This window comes from Nematostella vectensis, chromosome 4 (genome assembly GCF_932526225.1).
Source record: "Nematostella vectensis chromosome 4, jaNemVect1.1, whole genome shotgun sequence".
NCBI classification, from domain to species: Eukaryota; Metazoa; Cnidaria; class Anthozoa; order Actiniaria; family Edwardsiidae; genus Nematostella; species Nematostella vectensis.
The window spans coordinates 8878821-8889929 of NC_064037.1; the positions used below are offsets into that span (position 1 = coordinate 8878821).

The 11109-nt window shown below is 45.6% G+C and overlaps 1 long non-coding RNA gene across 1 annotated transcript; it reads left to right on the forward strand.

Moving 5' to 3' along the window:
• The first annotated feature begins 8273 nt into the window (after positions 1–8273).
• On the forward strand, positions 8274–9692 carry LOC125561846. The gene is made up of 2 exons (XR_007307540.1): positions 8274–8641; positions 9204–9692. It is a non-coding gene; the product is annotated as an uncharacterized LOC125561846 (long non-coding RNA).
• The last annotated feature ends 1417 nt before the right edge of the window (positions 9693–11109 follow it).

Below are 11109 nucleotides of genomic sequence, written 5' to 3' on the forward strand. Positions count from 1 at the left end.
TTTTCTGCTGAAAGGTTATTCGGGTCAAACATTTTTAGTTAACGGATTCGCTGATGGGTTTAGAATTATTTTTTTTCGGCGAGCGCCGCAGTGCATGTCCTCCTAACCTAAAATCAGCCAGAGATCATCCAAAAATCGTAAGCGATAAGATCGCAAAGGAAATTGCAGCGGGGAGGGTTGTCGGCCCCTTTCGTAAGCCTCCTTTTCAATCACTCTACTGCTCGCTGATAGGAGTTATCCCTAAAAAGACACCAGGGGAATACCGCCTTATTGAACATTTGTCTTTCCCTCATGGTAGTTCCATCAACGATTTCATACCCGAGGAAATATTCCTCAGTGCACTACGCTACAGTTTCGGATGCTATTTCTATCCTGCAGAGGATGGGCCCTGGCTCCTTCATGGCCAAGACAGATATTAAATCTGCCTTCAGAATAATTCCTATACACCCGTCTGATCATCCGCTATTAGGCCTAACGTGGCAGGGTTCCTATTATTACGATCGCTGTCTCCCTATGGGTTGTTCTTCATCTTGTGCAATTTTCGGAGCTTTTAGCTCATCCCTCGAGTGACTGTCAATATCGCGATACGGAGCACTCGGAGTTCTGCATATCTTAGACGACACTATGCCGATAGTGTGGAAAAATGCCGGGAAGACTTGAATAACTTTCTTTCAAATGGTAATTTCCTCGGGGTTCCAATCGCACAGGAAAAAACCATAGGTCCAGAGACGTGCTTGCAATTCGGGGGCATTACTCTGGATTCAGTGCATCAAGAAGCACGGCTACCCGGCGATAAGCTCGCAAAGTGTACGGCTTTGATAGCCTCTTTCCTTAAACGCAAAAAAGTCACACTTAAGGAATTGCAATCGCTTATCGGCCTCTTAAATTTCACCTGCTCAGTCGTTTTGCCGGGGCGCGCGTTTCTTCGTCGACTTATCGATCTCACTCGAGGCGTTAAGCACCCAGCGCATCGCATAAGGTTAACGCGCCAGACTAAGTCCGATCTCAAGGTTTGGCATTCTTTTTTAAATAATTATAACGGCAGATCATTTTTTTTTATCGAGGAGCGGTGGCAACTATCGTCAGAGCTCGAGCTATTTACGGACGCGGCAGGGTAAAAAGGTTATGGCGCGATTTTAGGACCTTTAGGAACGCACTGGTTTTACGGGTCTTGGCCAAAAGCCTGGCAAAACTTTAACATAACCTTTTTGGAATTTTTCCCAATTGTACTGGCACTCCATATCTGGGGCCATAGTATGTCCAATAAGTGCATTTGTTTGGTGACTGATAACGCAGCGCTCGTTGACGTCATTAACAAGCAGACCTCAAAACATAACCGGGTGATGATTCTAGTTCGGGATATGGTGTTAACCTGCCTTAAATATAATATCGTTTTCCGCTCAAGGCATCTTAGAGGTCAGTTTAACACCAAGGCCGATTTGATTTCACGGTTCCAGGTCGATCAGTTTCGAGAAATATTTCTCGAAGCGGACGCTCGGCCAACCGCGGTACCCGTGAGCCTACGACCGGAGACTTGGTGCGTATTTTAAACAAACTGTTAGGTAACGCCCTCTCTTTCCGGGTCGCAACAAGCTTACGCTAGACCATGGAACACGTTTCGACAGTTTTTCATCAGTTCTATCGCACAGACCAGCTAAACCTCCCATTAGGCACCCCTACTTTAGCACTCATTATTTCTTACTTGAAAGCTAAGCAATTAGCCGCCTCGACAATCCTGTCATATATGTCAGCGATAGGCTACGTACATAAGGCATGCCGGACCCAACGCAAGCGTTTCTAATTCACAAACTTTTGACAGCTGTCAAAAAACAAAAATCACCAGATGTGCGATTGCCGATAACAGAAACAGTGTTACACCGGCTGGTGGATGCCCTTGTTTCCACAAATTCTTCGGCCTCGCAACGCACGCTGTTCAAAGCAATGTTTATGACTGCTTTCTATGGGTTTTTCCGCATAGGTGAATTGATCCCTAAAAAATCAGCCTTAGGCGATCAAGTCGTTCAACTCGGAGATTTAGCGGCCTATAAAAGCGGCGAAGAGATAAGTAAACTGGTGATAACGATTTCGCATTTCAAGCATAACACAAGTAATAGGCCGTTCGAGATAACAATTTCGCGTTTGCGGTCGGCCAACTACTGCCCAGTGCGCGCTATTATGGATTACTGCGCTGTGAGGGGATCCCAACCAGGGCCTCTTTTTCTATCCCATGGTAGTCCCGTATCTATGTCACAATTTTCTTTAGAATTAAATCGGTGCCTTAGTTTTTGTGAGTTGGACACTTCTCGCTATAAGAGCCACAGCTTTCGGATCGGATCGGAGCGGCTTGTCACGCCTCCGAAAAGGGTTATTCGGATTCGCAAATCAGGGCTTTGGGACGGTGAAAATCCGATGCGTTTAAAATTTACATTAGGCTCTATGCCCTTAAGGCGACCTAGTTTCGTATATCCCTACAGACGGGGCCACGATCCTTTATGTTCAGGTCTTGGGCTGCTTTCAGGGTTGTTGCCAGTGTAGTCATATAGTCATATTTTAGCGAAGGCGAGGGCGACGGCCTGGAGAAGTATTCAGACTTGGGCTGTATTTCCCTTTGGAAGTCGCACTTTATTTGCGAGCCCCCTCTGCGCCTGGGTGGTGAAACAAGAGGAAGCGACTAGGACTTATTGTGTGTGTCTTTATTCTCAGATCATAACTCTAGGCTGTACAATAATTGATAATCACAAGTTAATCACGGGGTGGGGATTGTGTTACGTATTGTTCGTGTCGTCACGTACGAAATCTCGTTACATCTTTCCCCTAACAGAACAAAAGATACATGGCATCATAGTATCGAATACGTCGTTAGATCTATAACTATGATCAGCCGTTCTTGATTGTCAATTTACAAATCAAACTTCCGTGTAACCGTAATATATATAATGTTCACCCTCGCATTGTGACTTCATAGTCCTCATGCCAGACCGGCACTTGTTTGCTCCTTTCTGATCTCCTTAGTCCGGTGGGCATGGTAACCGGTCGCACCCGTTCGTTGCTTTCATCAAGTACAATCTGGGGAGGAGTATCCTCTCCAGAGGCCTCGGGCTCTTGAAACGGAGTGTCCGTTTCTCGCAAAGCTGGCTCATTGGTTTTGAGAATATGCCTTCGATTCCTCCGATATACCCTGTCACCAACCTTGACCTTATAGCTCCGGTTATCTAGCTTCTCGGTGCACACCCCTGGTATCCAGCGCTCGTGGCCCGGTGGCTTCATGCGTACGGTCTCACCAGGGTTAACCTCTTTGAGGGGTTTTGCATGTCGGTTATAATAACACTGCTGGCGTTGTTTGGTGCCTAGCAACGCTCGAGCATCCGCATCTGTATCGTAGCGAGGCTGAAGGAGGGTGCCTGCTATCGGAAGCAGTGTTTTGCAACGCCGTCCCATGAGGAGCTGCGCTGGGCTCGTACCAATGCCATCGGTGGGTTTGTTGCGCCAATTCAAAAGTGCCAAATACTCCGACTGGCCAGAGTCTTTACACTTCATGAACAGGCGCTCCACGGTCTTCACGGCATTCTCAGCTATCCCATTTGACTTCGCATATGTCGGGGATGACAGTATATGGTCGAAACACCAGGTCCGCGCAAACACAGCAAACTCAGCCGATCCGAATTGTGGCCCACCATCGGCCCACCATGCCAAATCTGGCAAACACCGCTTTCAGTTCCTTGATAATGCCTTTGGATTTGGTAAATTTAGGGTGTGCGGCTTCAATGTAGTTACTATAGTAATCTGAAATTACTAAAAGTGTTCTTCCTTCCAAGTCACATAGGTCAGCACCGACCTTGGACAATGGCCTCGCCACAAAGTCGTGCGGCTTGAGTGGCTCTTTACCCGGGGTGTTACGATAGGCCATACAGACCTCACACTTCCGTATGTACTCCTTGAGATCTGTGCTCATTCGTGGCCAGTAGAGAGTGTCACGTGCCCTCCGTATGCACGCTTCAATGCCAATGTGGCTCCCGTGGGTTACTTCCATTAGCTCCTTGCGTAACGCCAGTGGGACAAGTAACTGCTGTCCCTTGAACACGATATTGCCTTGTAGGACAAGCTCGTCACGAATATCATAGTATGGCAGAAGACACTGCGGTACCTCGGCTCTTTTGAAGGGCCATCCCTGTTGTAACATGACACGCAGCTGCTGTAGAACTGTGTCGTTAGCCGAGGCGCTTTCAATCTGCTCCCATCGAGCCTTGCTGACGGGAAGATATTGCTTGTGGTCAATTTTCTCCATCTCTTGTATGAACTCGGTTGCATTGACCTCTGGTAAATACGCTCGACTGAGCGTGTCCGCCAGAAACATTTCTTTGCCTTTTTTGTACTGCAGCTCCAGGTTATATTTCTGAAGCCTCAATAGCATTCTCTGTAATCGCTGCGGAGCCGAACAAGGCTTAAAAACAATCGATTCCAGCGGTTTGTGGTCAGTCCCCACATGAACCACATCTCGGCCATAGATATACGGCTCGAACTTTTCACTTGCAAACACGATAGCTAGCAACTCTTTTTCGATTTGAGCGTATCTTGTCTCCGCTGACGTCAAAGCCCTGGACGCGTATGCCACTGGTTGACCGTTCTGTAACAGTGCCGCACCGAGGCCTGACTGCGAGGCGTCACACTGAATGGTAACAGGCTCGTTGAGGTTGTAATAACGCAGCACCGGTGTGCTGGTAACGGCCTCTTTCAACTTGTTCAGCACAGTAGTCTGAACTTCATCCCAGCACCACTCTACATCGTCTCTGGCTAGATCTCTCAGAGGCTTGGTTACATCGGACAGATGTGGGAGAAACTTGCTCAGGTACTGTGCTAAGCCAAGAAGTCTCTGCACTCCGGCTCTATCCGTTGGATCTGGCATCTCAAGGATAGCTTTAACCTTGGCCGGGTCAACTCGGAGACCTGTGCCAGTCGCCACGTGCCCAATGAAGGCCACTTCTGTCTCTCTAAGCTCAAACTTTTTGGCATTCAACTTGAGCCCTCGTTCCTCACAGCGCTCTAAAAACGCTATCAGATGTTTGTCATGATTCTGAATCGCCTCCTCCAGGGTTTCTCCGCATCCGATGACAACAAAGTTGTCTGCGACGACCTCCACGCCTGACATACCCTCGATCATCTCGTGCATGCGTCTCTGGAAGACCTCTGGAGCCGACCGGATTCCAAAGGGCATACGCAGCCACTGATATCTTCTGAACGGCGTGTTGAATGTGGTGAGATATGACGAGTCTTCGTCTAATTCAATGTGCCAAAATCCGTTTTTGGCATCAAGTTTGGTAAACACCTTTGCTACATGTAGTCGCGTTGCAACGTCCTCGATCGTCAGCAGGGGATAATGTTCCCGCTGAATCGCTTTGTTGAGATCCCTTGGGTCCAAACATATCCTCAGTTTTCCGTTGGGTTTGGGGACAACCACCAGATAGCTCACCCATGGCGTAGGCTTTGTCACAGACGCAATGATTTTTTGTTCCACCAAGCGTTCAAGCTCAGTGTGCAGTCGTTGGCGTAGAGCCACCGGTACCCGACGCGGTGCATGCTGGACAGGGTTGACCGCGTTGTCCACCTTGATGTGACACTGGCCCTCCAGGAGCCCAACTCCATTCGCAAAGGCTTGAGGGAATTTTACGTACAGGCTTCCCTTTGTCTAGCATTTCTGTCCTTGACACTTGTTCTCCACAGCATATACTGGAGCGCTTCCGGTCTGCGGTTTGTTCAGCGCATCGTTATCAGTGTATTTGATTATATTCATGCCAATACACGCCTTTCGCCCTAGTATTGGACGAATGTCCTTACTGTCAACAAGCTTGCAATTCAGTTTGCACTTTGAGCCGTCACGCGATACACGCACGATAACTTCGCCAATCACCGGAAGTCTTGATCCTCCATACGCGGAGATAGAGCTTTTCACTGGCTGTACGTTGATTAGACCAACATCTGTAGAAGCTTGTTTGTACAAATGCACAGGAATCACGTTACACTGCGCCCCGGTGTCTGGTTGAAAACGAAGATAATTTCCAGAGTCGAGCTTCAAGGCCAAGAGCTGTGAATCATCGAGTGTGACGGCGGCGATTTCACTGATTACATAACACCCATCTTTACTAGAACTTTTCTCTACGACCGCCATAACTCCGCCTGATTTTCTACTACGGCAAACAGCAGCAAAGTGATTTAACTTCCCACATTTCAGGCATGGTTTTCCACGGGCTATGCAGTTATCCTTGTCGTGTATGCGGCCACAATTCCCGCATTTCTCAGCATTGTTTGACTTGTCATTTGATCGCCTGTCACTCTGTCGTCTCTGTGATTTCCCGGCTTTGAATCCAGAGTTTATTGCATGGATTGTCTCTCCATTTCCAACTTCTCGCATTTGTGCAGCAGTACTCTCTGATGCCTTGCATTTTCATCTGTTTTCTTGAGTGTCAAACTCGCTTCTCTTAGCAAGCGCTCTCTTACTTTACTGTCCCGTATCCCAAACACGATCCGGTCACGCAAGATCTCGTCTGGTGTGATCTTGTCAAATTCGCATCCTTCAGAAAGCTTTCTTAGGGCGGTTTTATATTGATCGTAACTCTCCTCTTGCTCCTGGCTCCTCTGATTGAACCGAAACCTCTCAAAGGGGACGTTCTTTCTTGGTTGACAATACTCCGCGTATTTGTCTAAGACTGGCTTGATTTTTGTCTTATCCTCCTCGGCAGCCCACTCGAATGTTGAATATATGTCTCGCGCTTCTTCTCCTATTATTGTTAGCAAGGTTGCGACCTGAACTTTCTCGCCCTTTTTGTCCAACTCTGTTGCTAAAGCGTTGTTATCCCACGCCAGGCGGAACTTCTTCCATCTTTCCGCCACATTAACGTCGTGAAGGTCTAGTGCCTGCGGTGGAGGCAAAGTGAATCCGCTAACCATTGACTTCGGGCTTACCAACCGTTTCCGAAGTCTGAATCTCTAGATGTGGAGTCCGCTCACTCACTGGCTGCCACCATGAAACAAGATGAAGCGACCAGGACTTATTGTGTGTGTCTTTATTCTCAGATCATAACTCTAGGCTGTACAATAATTGATAATCACAAGTTAATCACGGGGTGGGGATTGTGTTACGTATTGTTCGTGTCGTCACGTACGACATCTCGTTACAGATGGGGTAGCCACATTGCCATGTGTCCTGTGGCGGTTTCTCGTCCCCACCTTTGCCGAAGTGACGGAATTAATGTGTAATACAATTACCTTGATCGATTTTTTAATTATTCAATAATAAAATGTCACTCAAACGTGGCCGGAAAAATCCATATCAATGTGTCAATTACATCACTTCAGCAAACAAGCACGGCGCTCGATGTTGCTCGCATAAAGCCAATTTTTATGTTATATTAAGATAAAAACTTGCTCGGGATAAAAATAAACATTGTCCCACGGGATAATGAAATTTATCTCGAGTAAGGTTTAATTATAGTTTCACTAGATAAGGTTGACAGGTTGATGGCGACAGCGGGGAATATCCGGATATCATTTTCACATGATGCACGTGGTTTGGCCACTATAAGAACCCTTGTGAATCAGGGGTGCGGCCTTCTCCTCAGAGATAACGAACGATACAGACGTGCAGAGTAGCCATCCCGAAAGAGATTTCCCTCCGCCTCCCCATCAGCATGCATTCATGTCTGGTTATTTCTCTGTTGTAAGTCATTTTTGCAGAGGTGGGTGGCGGTTTCTCGTCACCACCTTTGCCGAAGTGACGGAATTAATGTGTAATACAATTACCTTGATCGATTTTTTTTAATTATTCAATAATGAAATGTCACTCAAACGTGGCCGGAAAAATCCATATCAATGTGTCAATTACATCACTTCAGCAAACAAGCAGGGCGCTCGATGTTGCTCGCATAAAGCCAATTTTTATGTTATATTAAGATAAAAACTTGCTCAGGATAAAGGATGTTTTCTGATTTCTGATTATATCTTGGGTCAGTACGCAGCTCTTACAAGCTGCAATTTGATTGTGCAAATATCCGCACCTCGACACAAAGAACGAGAAGAATAGAGACAAAAGAACTCCTTTGTAGAACAAAGATAATAGGAGACAAAGCAGCTGCGTACTTACTCCATATCGTTGGCGTGCTGGTGAGTATTCCTAACAGCGCTCCTGTCGGGCGATATTCCGGCTATTTCCACCAACAGCGAAAACAATCAGAAACAACCAGATCATTTGAGAATATCCTGTAATCTACCCACGAACCACAACTCACTAAATCTCCCAGAAGGCACTGCAGTGATACCTGACCCCTCAAAGGAGCGGCTATAAAAAGAACAATAGGCAAAATTGACCCGAGGACTTTGGCACGATATCCGTGAACAATAGAACGAGTTTGCAGAAGACAAATTGACGAGTGAAGAAGAAACTCCACAAGAGACTGCAAATGGCGCTGCACCTTCAGCTATGCAGCAGCAAGATGTCCCCACACACATGGACAAAGGCTGGGCATGGGTTGTCTTTTTGTATCATGCTCCTAGCAGCAAGACTACATAACTGCGCTGGAATCATATTCGTGGAATTACTTGAGATGTACAACGAAGGCAGGTGAAAAACAGATAGGCTCTGATTTACGAGGTTTGTTTATCTGCTGTACTCCAAATCTCCGTGACATTTGACAAAACGAGAATGTCACACAATCCCTGCTCTGTTACAACTATTATTTTATTTGCCGTTTTTATAAATTTATATTATATATTTTGTGCAAAAAAGCAACATCAAAGTGGATTCAACATCAAGCTAATGTCGAGGCAATTGTTCATCTTGTCTAACTTATTGAGGAAATATTAATTTAGCTTGCTAGCATGTTCCATATCATTTTGTTTTTAACGCATCCAAGCAACTCAATCCTAGAAAGTGCATCACATGCACACGAAAAAAACTGCAGTTTGAAAGTTGGTTTCGTTTTAAAATATATTTTCAAATTAAATAACTATTGTTTGGTTGCTAATGTCAGATATAGCTAACACTTTGCCAACACTGTCCAACGACATATGATCTACGATCTCAGGACAATCAGACGATGTACAACATACGACCTACGACTAACGACAGTCAGACGATGAAAGACTTCGATATCAATCAGACGATGTTCGCAAAGCGACAGCAACAAAAACTAATGCAAGTTTATTGACTTCAGACGACAGGAGACAGCCGGCAATGTTATACTTTATCTCCAACCGAGAATTTCCAAACAGGAAACTGTGGGCAGGACCGCTTGCAAGAGATATCAATAAGACAATTTAAAGATGCCATTTTTTTTCTAAAAAGAAGACGCGATAGTTCGAAAGGCGTCTTAGAAAAGTCAATTATTCATACGTAACCTTTACAAATCGTCTAAATCGGGCCGTAAGCAAGAAAGAAAGCATTTTTGCAGTCTAAGTCTAATGTTATATACATACCATTGGGGCTATAGCTAGGTTGATCCGCACAAAACACTGCTGCTAGCTGGAACAGGTCGCTTTGACGTATTTTTGGATGGCAACAGTCGGATTTTTATGGGGGAGGGGGGCTGGGAAATAGGCTCGTAAGACCGCTAATCTCATATAACTGTGACAGTCGCAGCACAGTATGCTGATTTTTGTAGCTGGCTATGGGATCTAGCATACCATATGACACAGGCTATTTTGCTTAGAAAATGCGAAAATTTGTTAAGCTAGCAGGGAATAAGTAGCTAGTAGGAAATAAATAGCTAGCAGAGAATAAGTAGCTACCAGGCAATTGCAGCTAGCACGTAACTAAACACGTAGCAGGCAACTAGAAGCTAGCAGGGAATAAATAGCTAGCAGGCAACTAGAAGCTAGCAGGGAATAAATAGCTAGCAGGCAACTAGAAGCTAGCAGGGAATAAATAGCTAGCAGGCAACTAGAAGCTAGCAGGGAATAAATAGCTAGCAGGCAACTAGAATCTGGAAAGGAATAAATAGCTAGCAGGCAACTAGAAGCTAGCAGGGAAAAAAATAGCTAGCAGGTAACTAGAAGCTAGTAGGGAATAAATAGCTAGCAGGCAAGTAGAAGCTAGCAGGGAATAAATAGCTAGCAGGCAACTAGAAGCTAGCAGGGAATAAATAGCTAGCAGGCAACTAGAAGCTTGCAGGGAATAAATAGCTAGCAGGCAACTAGAATCTGGAAAGGAATAAATAGCTAGCAGGCAACTAGAAGCTAGCAGGGAAAAAAATAGCTAGCAGGTAACTAGAAGCTAGTAGGAAATAAATTGCTAGCAGGCAACTAAGCTAGTAGGGAATAAATAGCTAGCAGGCAACTAGAATCTAGCAGGGAATAAATAGCTAGCAGGCAACTAGAAGCTTGCAGGAATAAATAGCTAGCAGGCAACTAGAATCTGTAAAGGAATAAATAGCTAGCAGGCAACTAGAAGCTAGCAGGGAATAAATAGCTAGCAGGCGACTAGAAGCTAGCAGGGAAAAAAATAGCTAGCAGGCAAGTAGAATCTGGAAAGGAATAAATAGCTAGCAGGCAACTACAAAGCTAGCGGGGAATAAATAGCTAGCAGGCAACTAGAAGCTAGCAGGGAATAAATAGCTAGCAGGCAACTAGAAGCTAGCAGGGAAGAAATAGCTAGCAGGCAACTAGAAGCTAGCAGGGAATAAATAGCTAGCAGGCATCTAGAAGCTAGCAGGGAATAAATAGCTAGCAGGCAACTAGAAGCTAGCAGAGAAAAAATAGCTAGCAGGCAACTAGAAGCTGGCAGGGAATAAATAGCTAGCAGGCAACTAGAAGCTAGCAGGGAATAAATAGCTAGCAGGCAACTAAGCTAGTAGGGAATAAATATCTAGCAGGCAACTAAGCTAGCAGGGAATAAATAGCTAGCAGGCAACTAGAAGCTGGCAGGAAATAAATAGCTAGCAGGCAAGTAGAAGCTTGCAGGGAATAAATAGCTAGCAGGCAGCTAAGCTAGTAGGGAATAAATAGCTAGCAGGCAACTAAGCTAGTAGGGAATAAATAGCAGGCAGGCAACTAAGCTAGTAGGGAATAAATAGCTAGCAGGCAAGTAGAAGCTAGCAGGGAATAAATAGCTAGCAGGCAACT